Here is a 16,171-nt window from a genome sequence, read left to right as displayed (position 1 = left end):
CATTAAATTCGATATTTTATACATTTTATTACACAATATTCCGTACTATAATTATCATAATCTTTGCATTTCTGGAATATATACACTACAAAACGCCTTCTCCGAAATGAAAATTGACAACGTTTCTTAAGTTTTCGACCGAAATTTCGCGACTGTTCCTCACGTTCCTCTCGTGGAGCCTTTCTCAAGGAACATCCAGAAACAGTTCCACCTTGTTCCAAGATCTTTCTCGATCGATTTCTCTAAGATAGTGCCACCTTGTCCCAAACTGGTCGTTCGATCGTTTCCCAAGATCGCCGCATGTCGAATTTAATTTGCGAACGGTCGATTTCGTTGCGAATTCGTTTCGCAAAGCGGCGCGTTCCGCTCGAAGTAAGTCGAGCCTGATCAGCTCGAGGATGAGCTCCGGGTGCAAAACCATCGGTGTCCGGGTACTTGTTACCGTGGGTGTGCATAGAAGAAAAAAATCATATCGATACATGCACCGTGGGACTTTGGAACGGGAAATTCCGGCGCACTTTCTTCGCATGATGCATTGTCGGCGAAGTTCGGCGACGATGTAATCGGCGAGGCGATTGCCGACGAAACGATTATCAGCGAGGCAAAGGTGACCCGTTACCGGGGTCGCTGTTAAATAATATTCGCTGGTGGCACCGTGACCCGGCAAGCACCGCGCGGTTTCGTCTGCCCTTTCCCCTCTGTCGCCGTTTGGCTCGATCGGCCGCGTCTGTTCCCCGGCGCGAGCAGACAGAAACAGGATGTGGATATTCTTAATAACGTTAACGGTTCATTCGATATCCCTTTATGGTCATTAGTCCAGTCGCCGTTGCTAATATCGGCCAGGCCTCGTAGCTCTGCCTTCGCTCGCGGCTCGTTAGGGAAACTATGACCGTCCAGTTGCATCCCGCGGCCGCTGGTAATTGGACCCATAAAACGGAACGACTCGCCGGTATGACGTCGAACGGAACATGGGTTACTATTTTCCGGATATCGCGATGACATCCTTTACCGTACGGTGATCGAACGACTCGCCCGAGTTTGAACTCCTGTTGGCCAGGATCGTTCGGCCGCCGAACGGCCGTCCACGGAGAGGATTAGGAGTCGTGCGCGTGTTGATTACCACGACACCTGTACACGGATGCGGTTACCCGACGAGATTAAAGAAATGATTTTCTCCGCCGGCTTATATATTACACGCGCCAAATTTGGCTAGCACTTATGTGATTTAAGGAGATTGGAAAAGTGCTCCGTAAATATTGAACTGCCCGCGTAATCCGTTAATTTACAGCTTTCTTTAATGCTGGATAATGCTGAAGAAACTAACGGGAACTATTCGATTGCTGATTAAGTGTAACGCATCTTGTAAGAATATTATTACGGTATCGGATGCGATAACACCGCGAAAATTTTCCTGAGCGTGACGCACGCGAGTTTTACGGATTTACACGTAAATCTGTGGAGGCCGATTTAAAATTCCATTATCTTCGACATTTTGTTCCGTTTTAATTCGAGACTTTACGTCGCGTCAACGGCATCGGTTATTAGCCGACTGCGGATTTTATTTTCGATTCGCGTGTGCACGACAAGAAAACACGACCGAAGAATTCGAGAATACTTTTTTATATCTCGTGTAAAACTTATTAAAACTTGTTAAAAATTATTAAAATTATCGAACGTATAAAAATGACTTACGTTTCCTACAATCAACTCGCATCATTTTTATTTTCCATGAAAGTGTCCGCAAGTCGAGTTGCCGGCAACGCGGACACGCGTCGATACAGTATCGCTTTCAGGATTTCGGTTTTTTTTTTTAATGAATTCGATCGGATCTTGCACTTTCGCACGGTTAAGGTTACCGTCGGCGTGTTTCCTATTTTTTTTATTTTTAGCACATTATGCTTCCAGCATGATAAAATAAGACGGTCGATCGACGTCGGTATGTTGCATATTTCGCAAATTGGCGTTGGATCCTGTATCGTGACGGAATGACGACGTTATTTCTAGAATGAAACACGACCCGAATATGAAATCGATGATTTTCTCGAAAACATTCGCGAAACGTTCGAAACAGTATCTACATACTTTCCATGGCTCGATTGTTTTTTACTGCATTCTGGCAACTTTCTTGAGGGAATCATAATGGCGAAAGCTCGTCGCGATTAATTTTTGGATAACGGAACGATGATTGTGATACCAATTCGAACGCCTGGCTGATTTCAATGCCCGGCGAGTGGTCTACGGATCGTCGATAATCTTTCATCAGATCCACGAATTCTTCTTCGTACACAGACAATCCCGTTCGCTCTTCAATTCTGTCCGCGTTGATACATCACCACGAATATTTAGACCACTTAGCCGCTTCTACGTACATACTCCTCTTATCTATACTTTAATTAACATTCTTCTTCAATCTCGCCGATGATAAACTCTGCCGAGCAAATACTAGAAGAAAAGAAAAACGTGCTGCACTATGCACGTAAGGTAAACGACCCCTATATCGACCATTCGAGAACGTATAAATGGTTTCGTAGTAAACGTTATTATAAACGGAAGCGTACGAATATTTTCATCGGATTATTACGTTTTTATATCGACGGCGTTTCTCTCCCCCCACCCCTCCTCCGTCGTCTTTCTCGTTTTATTTCAATCGCGGATCGATTTCGTTAATTACTGTCGGACCGGTGTCGTCTTTATCCAGTTCTGTCGACTAGTATTTTTAAGCTGGACGAAGAAAACACGTTCAGCTTTTCTTGTTTGGCCGTCGATTAGTCTCCGAGATAATTTGTTATTGACTTTACGATTCCAGCAAGTTGCTGCTCATAAGGATTAAACGACGAAAGAGGCAATTAGGAAGCAGCAAACTGTCCCGGCTAATGATTTTATTATATCGAATGTTTATTGCAGCAAATCTTGTACTACTAAATGATAAAAATGATTTCATTTTTCGAAAAAAAGAAGCCTCGAAATAAAATTTACTTCTTTCGTGGAAGTTTAATCAAAAAGCGAAGAAATATCGATTATTTGTTCCTAAATGTTTCCGGTTGTCTAAACAATTAACAGATCGTATACCACACGATAGATTTGGACAAAAGGAATAAGTTTTGTTCGAAGACAAGAAATCAAAATTGCGTAATACATGTCTGCATATGCTCTAAATGTCCCCGAAGTTTCAGATCCTTTTGAATTTTCGGATCGAGGATCGTCCCTTCCGATTACAATGCTGTATCAGCCCAGGCGAACGATGCTACAGGTGCTCGTTTGCAGACCTCGCTAAACTGTCCAATTAAAATTGCGAAAAATCGCAACGCTGTAATGAGAGCGCCGTTGATTGGAAAGAATGATCCGTAAACGAGAGCGCGGCCGATAGGAAACAATCGAAGCATGTCGGTAAATTTGTATCACTCGAGCAACGATTATTCACCGGGGCTCGGCGACGATCCCAGCAGGTTTCCGCGCGATTAGAATAAACCGCCGTGTATCCATCTTCGGTTTTATCTTCCGGCGGCGGCGGCGGCGCGCAGCGAGCCGGCCAAGAACGGCCGTCTCGATCTTTCCTTTTCCCCGATGGAAAGGTCTTAATCGAATAAACGGACACGTGTATCGCGGCCGTCCGTTTAATAACGCCACCACGGACCAATGGCCATTCGCATAATGCGCTTCCTCTATCCGCGGACGAGTCGCATTATTTTCAATCGACGCAGCGCGTCGACGCGAGATCGATCGATCTCAACAGAGAGATGAATGATAACGCCGGCAGACAGCTTAATATTTTCTTCTTTCTTTTCCTTCACCTACGGTGTCTCGTATAACTTCATCTTACTTCGATGACAATAGACAGCGCGAAAAGAAACAATATTTTCAGTTAAAATAACAAAAATATTTATCACCCGCATTTTTCGTACATTGATACATTATCGATGTATTGACATTGTGACGTTAATTTTATAATATTCACGTGACATTGTTGTCACATAAATATGTCGATAAAAAATTATAGCGTATTACTTATTATTAAATGGTGTTGATTTAGGCACGACTCGTTTTCTTTAAGTAAAGGTAGAAATATAATCATAAAAATATTTGTGGAATTCATTAATGAACAATATTGTAAGATACCATCGATAAACACAACATCTCATACGACAGAATTAAATAAAACCGTTAAAAATATTTAATGATAACAATGGGTGAACCTTATTATGTGTTTGACTCGCTAACCTATTCTGTATTTGATATTCTTGTTGGAAATGCGCAAAATTCGCAGTCAAATGATAACAAAATTTACTCTTATGAAAATAATGCATATAATAAATATTTCTTTTTATAGAGTTCATTAGAGAACCCCAGAGTTGCATGCTGTTTCGCGTTCTCAGATCCAGTTGTTTTTTCTCGATTTTCGTGCGATTTTCCCCGTTAGCGTTCATTTCAATCGAACAAGATCTGCGGATGAAATTGTTCCAGCAGAAATCGTTAATTGTACGATCGTTCACGGCCGAAGCTGATTCCCGACAGTCACGGAATTCTGCCAACCTGCTTTTTACTTTTCATCGTCTGTCGGCTAATAGATTTTCCACTCGCCGATCGGTTCTGGTTTCCGAGCTATTAGCACGTTCCTCGTTCCACCGGTGTTTGCATGTACAGGGTGTCATGTAACTGAACCGGAGAGAAAGCGATACTCCAGGAAAAAAATAAATTATAGATGAAAAATTGAATATTTTCGCCCAATACACCGCTTCCGATAAAAGCGATTTCGAATATCTAACAAATTCTCATCCATAGTTATTATAAACCGCGGATTTTATGGGTTCATTATGGTCACGATAATTTATAATTCGCTATAATATGATGTTCGACAAGAGCAGAAGCAGATTTTAATGTCGATTTCTCGGTAACGTAAGAAAGAAGAAATTGAAAATACTTCGCTGACGTGTTAATCGATTTCTAACTAATTAACGCGCGTGCCGAATCAATTTCTCTGATTGATTCTCGAAGAAACGAAACTTTCTGGATTTCACTAGCATCACACTGTGTACATACGCGAGAAGCTGATTGGTTATGTCAAGATTATTTTAAACGACAAGCAATTAAACGGAACAATTTAATTTCGTAACAATTTTCTTTCTTGCCCGTTATGATCCTTTTTTGGCTTTTATTAATTTTTACGTACTCTTGGTCCACATAACAATCGTACCCATGGTGATTGAATAAAAATCTTTCAAATGCTTGTCTTAGGTACAGATACATTTTTTAAGCGTGCCGCCAAAATGACGATAACTTTTGATTAAAATATTATCTTAACAGGAATAAATTTATGCGAACTCCTCCGGATTTTGACAAATATATCGACAAAGATATTTACTATTAAGTTGAAAAGACTCTTAACTGTGCTCTCTAAAAGACTTTTAATTGGACTCGCGTTTATTAAGCGAGCATTTAATCGTATCACGGTATCCGGAGATCTCTCATAATTATCATCCCTTCTCTGTCACAAGCTCACTGGAAATATTGGATTTTTATAACTTCGTTGGAATATGTCGATATTGTAGCCTGAAAATAGACGCGGTATTCTAGTCGAATTTTTCGAAAGATCCCAGCGTGACACCTTATTGTCTCAGAAAACAATGGCGCCATTGTTAAACCAAGGGTTAACCTCTTAACTCATTTTCTCGATTTAATTCGGCCCCCGCTTACAATTAACGGCGAAAAATCGATATAACGAGGCGACGGCAAGCTTTTGCAAATTATTTTGATAACAGAGAAAAATTAAACGTTCGTCTGTGAAAAGACTGAGTGGTATTAGCGTATAAATATAACGATATATCGTTAAAAATAGATATAAAGAATATTTACAAAAGAAATATTACTCTAATATTTTCAATTATTTCATTGTTTCGATAGCACCATCGTTGTCAACTCTTCGCCACATTTTCCTCGAATTAAAATACATCTTAGCAAATTGTGAACGAATTTCTTTAGATTAAGTATCTCGCGTGTGCGCCGAGGTTTATCATTAGACCGACGATTTTACATAATTTACACATTTAGCAGGAAAGAGACTTAAAAAAAGTGCTGCAGCATTATTTTCAATCTACGAGAACGATCGAATTAACGTTCGCGAATATAAATTCAGTTTTCACTAAAGTTGCAATTCGAACAGCAAACTGTAACCGCGTTTTTAAAAAGCAGCTGACCGTTCAAGCGTGCCAGGGTTAACCGAAGAAAATTTCCCATCCAATTTCCGGTTCTTCGTGGCGAACACAGAAATCGTTTATCGTGCCTAAAAATCCAGGGTCTAATCATCGGGATCGTCGATTCTCGAATTGTACGCGGTTGCTCGTTACCATGCGAGGTGTTTCCAGATCTCTTCGCGGAGCCCCGGTGTATGCTGTCATGCGAGTCTCATAAATCGCGCTCGTTTCAGGTATGTATACCCGACCGGCGAGGGCCGGGGGGGGAGGTGGGGGGAATGTCTCCGCGAGCTTCCTCGATGAAGCAACGCGGTCGACGGGACGTCGTCGCGAGGGGGCGTCGCGGGGGACCGTAGATCGGTGGTTGGGGTGGCCGGAGGGGGGTAGCGGAGCAGCAGCTAATAATCGACAAAAGGAGGATGATCGGAACGCGGGGATTCCGTAGCTCGGAGCAGTGCCCGGCCGGTACACGCGCTAAACTGGTATTTAAAGCGGTTATCATTTATCGCGAAACCGTTCCGAGACGGCGATCGCCTTTACACGGGATCCTTCCTTTTTTCGTGTTCTTGGTCGCGCTCACACGCGTGTACTGGGCGGTGCACGTGCTGCCAGGTGATCTCTCGGCCGGCGATCCAGCGGGAACGCGACGCGACGGTGCCCGGCACACGGACAAGGACAGAGGGAAACGGAGACAGAGCGTCGGCCCCCGAGACTTAATTGCGGAATACCAGCGCACGTGCAGACGTCGATAACGCGCATCCTTCCCGGTCTCTGACATCATCGATCAGCGCCGCGTTTCTCTCCTTTTTGCGAACCTCCACCTCTTCCGTTCCGTTCCGTTCCGTGACGTTCTTTTGCTCGATCAACCTCGATGCGCTAGGCGATCGCTCGATTTTTCGCGACTACGGTTATTAGTCAAGATCGGCCGGTATTCCTGCCCGCGAGACACTCTCCGCCACCGTGCCGCCGCTCTTCTTCTTCTTCGTCTTCTTCATTCGAGAACGCCGGTCGCGATTCTATCCTTTCATCACGTGCTACCGCTTTTGTCCGACTTGTTAGGTACAATGTAACGGCCCGGTCCGCGAGGCATTTCAACGGTTCGCCTGCTTGCGAGTTTTTACGGCTGTTAGATATTGCGATTTTTTTTGGAAATCTTCATCGTAGAAAGTTCGCCGGATTTTTGAGCAGAGGCGACGTTGGTTAGAGCGTGATAACTAGACTGCGGATCTAATAGGTATTTTGTTTTTTTTCTTCTTTTTTTTCTCTTTTCTTTGACGAAAATGAGTAGCTGCGGTTGGGAACACTCGGATTAAGATTTAGGGGGTAGAAAAGTGTGAAATGTATTACTTTCGTTTTAGTCGGATTATTAAAGAAATGAAATTCTAAAGAAGATTTTGTTATACACACAACGAAGGGAGAACATTTTCTTTTTTTGTTCACTTAAAGATCCGAGTGTTTTCATTTTTATCAATTATTTTTACGTTTGAACGTGACGATAAAAGTTTACTAATCGTTCTATGTGACTGTATATGTGTTGCTGTATAAAAGTGACAATCACACTTGCTGTTTTATACTCAGATTTTTCGCCATTTTTATTACAGCGTATGTTCGAAGTAAGAAATTTATTGGATCATTTTCTATGAAACTCTTTACAATTTCAACAATTTTAGAAACAGAACATCTAGAACCGGTCATTTCGACTTGAAAGGTAGGTTTCGTGTTAAAAAGAAGTTTTTATTGTATTCTAAGAATATAAGGATTCAAGGAATATAAAAAGGTTAAAAGTGAAGGTTACAATAAATTGAGTATTTTCAGTTTCGGTTCCATTAACTGCGGATGTCATGCATTTATAACACGAATGAATAGGTCAAACACAAATCTGAGAATATTGTTACGTTATTCCCAACTTCTTTTGGTTATTAAAAGAGGAAAGATAGTTTCGTTTAGTTCATGTTTCTTGTTTTTCACAAAGATCCGCAATCTAGTCACGGTGTTGTTTCGGTTCTCCATAACTGCTTCGATCAAAATCGATCTACGTATAATAATTTGAAAGGATCACTTTCGGAACCTTTTAATAACTTTATATAAAAAAGCCCTTTAAAAAAAAAATAACTTAATAATCCTTATTTCTTAAATAATCTAGACCATGATAGTGGATCCGGTAACTGTGCGATGACCAATTGCTGTGCCCACGGTTCGTTCTCGGGCATACTTAACCCTTTGCACTCGAGTGGCGACTCTGATGCACCACTAAAATTCCAACATAATTTTTACATGATCAAAGTTTAGATATAAAAAGTTGTCGACAGTCTAACTGTTGCACGAGCCACGAGGCTCAATTTCATACGCATAAAATGCACTTTGTCATATAAAATGGAAATACCATTTATTAATTAATTCATTTAGATTTACAGTTAAAATGGCTTCGAGTGCAAAGGGGGTTAACACCATATTCATCTCACAAAACATATTACATACTTTTATTCAGAAACAAACAAAATGAAAAAATACAAGAACGTAACACGTCCATTCGATAAACACAAATCTAATTATGCCCGAGAGCAAACCAAAGAACTGGTCATCCCGCTGGAACCAGCTCCACTACCCTATATTATCAAATCTCTCGCAGCAATCATCCCGGTGAAATAATAAAGCCGTCCGGCGGAATACCGTGGACGCCGGTAATCAGTTATTCGATCTCGTAAGAACGAACCAAGTCGACTCCGCGAGCCGTGGAGCAGAGATCGGTGGAGATCCGTGGGGGTCGGGGAATCGGCACGAACCGCGCATCGACCCGGGGTCGGTCGCCCCTCGACAAAAGGCGAGCAGCGTGGAACGAAACCGGCGCTGACTATTTTCTCCGGCACGCGTGCAGCTCGCTCGGAGGGCAGGGACCCGTCCTATGCGCTCGTAGAAGTCTCCGGGAGCGGGCAGGCGTGCACGAGCGAGAGGGCGAGAGGGCGAGAGGGCGATGGCGAGGGCGCGGGCAGCAGTAGGTCGAGTCGGGGTCCGAAAAGCTTACGGCCTACGTCCTTGAGAGATCCTGCAGGCCGTGCACGGTGCAGTGTCCACCAGTAGATTACAGTCCGTGCGTGGTTGCGTTGGTGTTAACTCCTTCTCTCCGTCTCTGTCTCTCTCTCTCTCCTTTTCTCTGTCTCTCTCGGTCGGGCCCGGTTCCACGGAGCCGCACACTGCCGAAGGGGGCCCAGGGTTCCGCGCAACGGGGGTACGGGCGGACGATGTGTCGATGGCGTCGGTGTGCGTTACGGACACGTGCATCGGCATCGGGGCCCGTGCACACACGCGGAGGGACACGGGGCCCGACCGATGGTATCGTCGGAGGTAGAACCAGGGGGGGGAGGGCAACGTGGGGTACCGGGACAGTCGAGAAGGAGAAGACGGTAAAAGAGGTGGAGGAGGATGCGGCGGTGGTGGTGGCGGCGAGAGGAGCCGCGGGGCCGGGAGCAGCCGTACAAGCATGGTGGTGGTATCGCGCGCGAGAGTAGGGGGTCAGAGAGGGCGCGGGGAGGGGTCGAAGTACCGCTATACCTGGAGTTGCCCGAGGCGAAATACATACCTACCTACCTACCTAGTATATATTCTCTCAGCTCGTTGTACTCGGTACGCTGTTCTCTGTCCGGCGAACGCGTCGCCTCTTTTTCCTTCGCCAGCCGACGACTCTCTACCCCCTTTCGTCGGGCTGCGCCGAGCCAGCGAGGTATACCGCTGCAAGTCCACCATGATGCACGCCATAGAGCGCACCGCGGCCACCGTAAGACATTGCGGCAGCAGTGCCTTACCTTGCCTTGCCGACGTCCGTCGCGGTGCCTCTGCGGCCGTCGCCGTTCCGAGCTCGACACGAGTTTCTCTTCGTCGTTACACGGCTTCCCCGTTTCCTTCCACGTTTTCCCCTCGTTCTTCATGTTCTCGTTTCTTGCGGCGCCGGGATCGGGTACGACGATCTCATCCGCCAGACAACAACGGCTCCCCGAGCGAGATCGTCGACAGACACGTCGGCCAGCTGCAGGGGATTGGTGAAACCAGGAAATCGTGCGACGCCGATTTCTCGACTCGCGATTCAGGTACAATTTCGTTTCTTCTGTCCTCTTTCTTTCTCTCTGTATCTCTCTCTCTCTCTCTCTCTCTCTCTCTTTCTTTCTCTCGCTCTCTCTCGCTCACTCACTCTCTCTGTCCGCGACGGTGGTTCCGTTTCGCCCGACTTTCTTCGAACCGCGAACGAGGAGAAAGAGATCGCGCGGCGGACCGTTCCTCTTTCCGTTCGCGCCAACATCCGGCTTCCAGCCGTGTAAAAAACGGATTCCTGGTGTCGAGGCCCGTCCCCAGGCTCGGGGAGAAGCGAATTCGAGGAGATCAGCAGCGGCAACAGCAGCAGCCGAACGTGCACCAAGGCAGTCTCGAAGAGGAACACGAAGAAGGTTCTCCTCCTTCCCCACCTCTACCTCCGCCACTACCTACCGCTACCTCGATCTCCTCCTTCCTCCACCTCCACCACGCGTACAGTCGCACGGTCGCCGGCGAGCAATACGGTTTATGGCCGCGTGACACTGTCCCGGACAACATCGGCATCCGCAAACAGCTGGATCCACGTTGGATCGGGTTGGATCGCAGCTAGGATCACCGTTCCCGGATTCACCGTCACCGGGCTAGCACGACGCAACCGAGCCGCGCGGCGTTGACTCGGCCGCCGCGTACAACCGCGACACAGAGAGCTGATCCAAAAAGAGCTGATCCGGTCGGTCGCGATCGTCGTCGGTGAACGTATATCTCTCCTCTGTACTCCGGTAGAGAACTCCCGTGGTTGAACCGACGAGCTTTGTCGCGCTGGTCCAGTGGTTGTTCGAACGTATATCGGTCGCCGCGGACCGCTATGCGGATTCTGTCGTCGACGTCGGGACGGAGCAGGGACTGAAAAGAAAAAAGGGGACCGGCGAGGAGATCGGCGACGACGTGGATCGGCGTGGAAGCTAACGGAACAGGAGGCGCGTCCGGTGTCGATCGCGAGTGAGAGTGTTTTTCCCGTGTAAGAAGCGTCCGCGGCCAGGACCGTGGTCCTCGCAGGAACATCAACATCTGGTAGCGTGTTTCCGGGCGCGCGAGCCAGCGCGTGGACGTCCCGTTCTCCTTGCTTGTTGTGCGTGGCTTGTTGGGCTGGCTGGCTTCCTGCGCCGCTCTTCCTTCCGTGTGACTCGAACGTTCGGCAACCGGGCCGGGTTTCCTCTTCTGTCGGCTCCCGCGCGACTCGCCGTGCCCGCCGCCTCTCCGTGCTATTCCGTCCTCTCCTGGCCGTCCAACCAGGCCGTCACGCGTGCACGCGCGCACCCACAGGCGCAAACACGAGGGGGCCACAGGCACACGCACGTAAAGCACGCGTGATATACCGAATCGCGCGGACGGACCCTCGGTGCTTCTTCGGTTGTTGTTTTTTTCTGTGACACTGTGACAACGACGACCCTCCTGACCAACCGAACCGCTCTCGGAGGAGGAGGAGTCGAGGAGAGCCGCCGCGAGTTCGGTATGCCGTGGATTAGACCGTCTTCGAGCGTTTTGTGAACGATCCCCGATCCGGGATCTCGGTAGCCGGTTTACCAGTCGAGGGAGACGAGTCAGCTGTCGACCAAGGATTACTACTCCTGCCAGCCATCCGGCGGACGTCCATCTTCTATTCGCAGAGGTTAGTCACTCTCCGATCCATTCCGCTCCGTTCCGGTATAGTACACATGCGCGCGCGCGCGCCCGCGCGCATACCGATTCCTCGCGGATCTGTGTGCAGCTGTGTATATGTGTGTATGTGTGTGCGTGTGTGTGTGTGCGTGAACGCGCTTAGACGCCGGTTCGCGTGATCCCGGACGATCGTGCGAGCGTGTCCCCTTGCCGAGCCGCGTATCCGTGTATCCGCTCGATCGTGTACGTTTTTGATACGCGCGCTCGCTCGTCTGCGGACACCAGCACCAGCCCATCGGGAACCGTCGTGTGGGCAGAGGACTCGCTCGCGCCAGCCACACACGCCGCGGAACGCGAGCCTCGCTGTCGCACGCTACCGACACTGCACGCGTGTTACAGCCATTCCGCCGTCAAATGGTACAGACTTTGCCACGTACGACGTCTAACGAGCGTTTAGGACCCTTCGTTCTATCGAAGCCGGAAATACGAAATAGTTTTTCGGTGGACAATAAATTGTACAAGGTCAGCACACTTTTTTATAGCGACGCAAACATTGCCACGTAAACTATACCCTCATGGCAACCTTGGTTGTCTCGAAGTTATTCGAGACTCAAAATACACTAAATTCTCCCTAATTGACGTCCGGATTGTACAGAAAAATGGACAGTTTGGGAACAGGAGATAACATTATTCGAGCCTCACATCTCGTTTTTGTAATTGTTGACAATCGGCAACTATAAAAATGATAATTATAATAATTGATAGCAAGTATAAATGATAATCGTGTCTCTTCTTTCAAAATTGTCTATTTTCGTTTACAAGCTGAGGGTTAATTAGAGACAGAATTTACTGTACTGTTCAAGTAGCCATTAAACGGTACAAGGGAGCAAAGTTTTTGTACCGATAAAAACTCTGTCCTGATCGAACCCTTGGTTGTTTCAAGGCTATTCAAGTTACGAACTAAAGTAGTCTTTCGATATAATAGTCTTTCGAACAACCATTAAGTGGTACAAGGGAACAAAGTTTTTACAGCGACACAAACATTGCCACGTAAACTGTACCCTCGTTGCTTGGCACCCTTGATTGTCTCGAAGTTATTCGAGATGCAGGAAATTCTCCCTAATTGTCCTTCAGCTTGTAAACATAAATGGACAATTTGGGAACAGGAGATACCATTATTCGAGCCTCGCATCTCGTTTTTGTAATTGTTGACAATCGGCAACTATAAAAATGATAACTATAATAATTGATAGCAAGTATAAATGATAATCGTGTCTCTTCTTTCAAAATTGTCTATTTTCGTTTACAAGCTGAGGGTTAATTAGAGACAGAATTTACTGTACTGTTTGAGCAGTCATTAAACGGTACAAGGGAGCAAAGTTTTTGTACCGATAAAAACTCTGCCCTGATCGAACCCTTGGTTGTTTCAAGGCTATTCAAGTTACGAACTAAACTAGTCCTTCGATATAATAGTCTTTCGAACAACCATTAAGTGGTACAAGGGAGCAAAGTTTTCACAGCGACACAAACATCGCCGCGCACGTTGTATCCCCAGTGTTCGAATCCTCGGTTGTCTTCTCCACGAAGCTATTCGAGATACGAAATAGTTTTTAAGTGGTCGTCAAATGGCAGATGAAAGCATCCGTTTTATAGGGGCACAAATTTCGCCACGCACGGCGTAACCCGGCTGTGCGTTTGGGAGGCTCGGCGGTCTCGAAGCCGTTCAATGTACGAGTCAGTTCTTAAATGACCGTTAAATGGCGCCAGGGTGCAAACTCCTTATGCGAACACAAAGTTTGCCACGTACAGCGTAACTCGGTTAAGCGTTCGAACCCTTGGCTGTCGCGAAGCTATTCTCGAGATACGAGCTGGTTTTTAAATAGCCATTAAATATGGTACGAGGGGGAGCGAACTTTTTATAGCGACACAAATTTTGCCAAGCAGAGCGTCACTCGTCTAAGCGATTGTATCTTTCATTGTTTCAAAACCATTCGAGATAAGAAATAGTTTTTAACCGGCCGTTAAATGGTACCAGATTGACAAGCTTTTTGTACCGACGCTGCGTGTGTGTAACAGCTATTCTACATGAAATTGTACGATTGTTGTCATCTAATAAAAGTTTCTCTTAAACGTTTCGGCTCGCGGCTGTCTCAAAGCCATTCGAGATAGGAGATAGTCCTTAAGTAGCCATTTAATGGTACGGGAGAACAAACTTTCTCACGTGCTTTGTCTACAATGTTTGAATCCTTACCTGTCAAGAATTGTTTCTGTTACATTTTCAAGGTAATAATACCAATGGTAACGTAATGTGATAGTGTCGTTTAAATTGTTTACTCAAAAAACGATTTTTATTAAGAGTGACGAAGTGTTTGATTTATCATTGAGCTTTCTATAAGGGAATTTGGCATCTTAACATGAATTTTCTATTATTATTCGATGATACGCTTAAGGACAATTTTGCTAATGTAAAAAGTGTGCGTACACTTGAATTTTTTCTTAATGATTCTTGAGGTACCGAACAAGATCGACGAAGAGAACTGAACAAATATCGCTGGAAACGGAAGTATCGATCATGATTTGGGTCGCACTCGCAAATGTCACGAGTTCACTGTGCCTTGGTAAGTAGTCAAACATAGGATTACAATGAATAACATGTTTACGGACCAGAGATACTTCCGTTTTCAATCGAATTTATTCTGTTTTTTTTTCTGTACTGTATCTGGAAAATGATTAAAATGAAGTGTTTATCTTACAAGTGGTCTGTCTAATTTGTCTTTAAATGGTGACACTGCTGATAATTAATCGTTATTGATCCGCAGAATTTCATTGCGTCGTAATTGAAAGTTTTATAGCAATTTTCGTATCGAAATGTAACTTGGATGATCCCGAAATACCGAATTTAATTCTCTGATTTTGTACGATTCTCCGAGAGAGTTACTGCGTTCATAAAATGCTTGGATAACCTCTGCTGTGTATTTCTTTTCAAATTCCAGTATTTCATGTTCTCGTAGTCGCATTTACTATTGCAGATTTGATACGAAGTTAAGCTCTTCATGAATTATAATCCTGTTCGACCACGGTTTTCCTTGAATGATTTTTACATGTAATTAAGCATATTCAATCGCCTTGGAAATAAACCGTTTAATTGTCCGTTTCAGCAATTTGCTTCTTGTATTGTAAAACCAGTTATTCTGACACATTGTATTTTATTGCTGTCGTTTAATAACTGCACAGTAAATACGGCCTTTTCGATAACGTAAAAGTGTTTAGTATTACAGATTGTTTAGAAAATGCAGTTCCACGATGTGCAAAGTATATTAAAATATTATTTTCTATCCTTCGAAATCAGCATATCAAACTTACAGTAATCATGAAAACGAAACTTTGACAATTAATGAAATTTTCAATACTGCCTTTTTATACATCTTATAAAATTAATCTATATAAATTGTTTGATTCTTCTAACGATTTAGTACAATATAACCGTCGACCAGTACCATAATCGATATTAAAGAAATAGGATTCGTTCATCGTAGATTCTTTCGCGGTAAGTAGCTGCAGTAATTCATAATCAGACACGTTGGCGGAATTGCATTCAGTAGCAGAGACTCGTCGTTTCGTAACGTTCCCTATCCTGTTCAATACTTCAAAAATGTTAATTCTCGCCTAACAAAGCTTAATTTATTTATAGGAAAACTATTCGGTGTTAGATATTGTCATGTAGGCAGATTCCAAACACGAGGGATACAGATTAATATAATAATAATATAATAATATAATAATAATATAATAATAATTAATATAATAATAATATAATAATAATACATAATTAATATAATAATACATAAGCTTAAAAAAAAGGGAAAAAAATTCTGACAAAAATTGCCATCTGGTTAATAAGTAAACTTTTTCTTTTTGAAGCTGCGACTACAGATATCGGAATAAAAAAAAATCTGGAACGCTTTCCGCTGGTCTCGGGAGCGGAAAGCAAATTTCCGAATGAAATTCCCGAAGCAAATTTTGCCCCAGTAATCGAACCGCGATCGATTACTCCGTTTCGACGGTCCCGACCCGCAGGGTCCCGCGATTATCTGATCCGTCCGTGTCACTGGAACTATGCTCGGTGCCCGCATGATGGCTGTCGAAACATTTTTCTGGCCGTCGTGCAATAAAAATCGCTATCGTTTCGTCATAGTGTCCCAGCGTGACTGCGCCTCGGCCCGCGTCGTGCATTCGCCGTGCACGATCGTTTCGAAATAATCCAATCACGATCGATTGAGCGACGCTCGAAACGGATGATT

At 44.9% G+C, this 16,171-nt stretch overlaps 1 protein-coding gene across 1 annotated transcript in view; it reads left to right on the top strand.

The window, feature by feature from the left end:
• Nucleotides 1–9,957: 9,957 nt before the first annotated feature.
• The window catches only part of LOC117228925 (uncharacterized), a 176,583-nt gene continuing 170,369 nt past the window's right edge, over nt 9,958–16,171 (top strand). Inside the window, exon 1 of the mRNA XM_076525749.1 lies at nt 9,958–11,880. The gene's annotated coding sequence lies outside the window, so the exon portion shown is untranslated. The remainder of the gene's footprint in view (nt 11,881–16,171) is intronic.

Source organism: Megalopta genalis, chromosome 12, assembly GCF_051020955.1.
Source record: "Megalopta genalis isolate 19385.01 chromosome 12, iyMegGena1_principal, whole genome shotgun sequence".
Lineage (NCBI taxonomy): Eukaryota > Metazoa > Arthropoda > Insecta > Hymenoptera > Halictidae > Megalopta > Megalopta genalis.
Note: the sequence above shows the minus strand (reverse complement) of the source record. Positions and strands in the feature narration are given on the sequence as shown.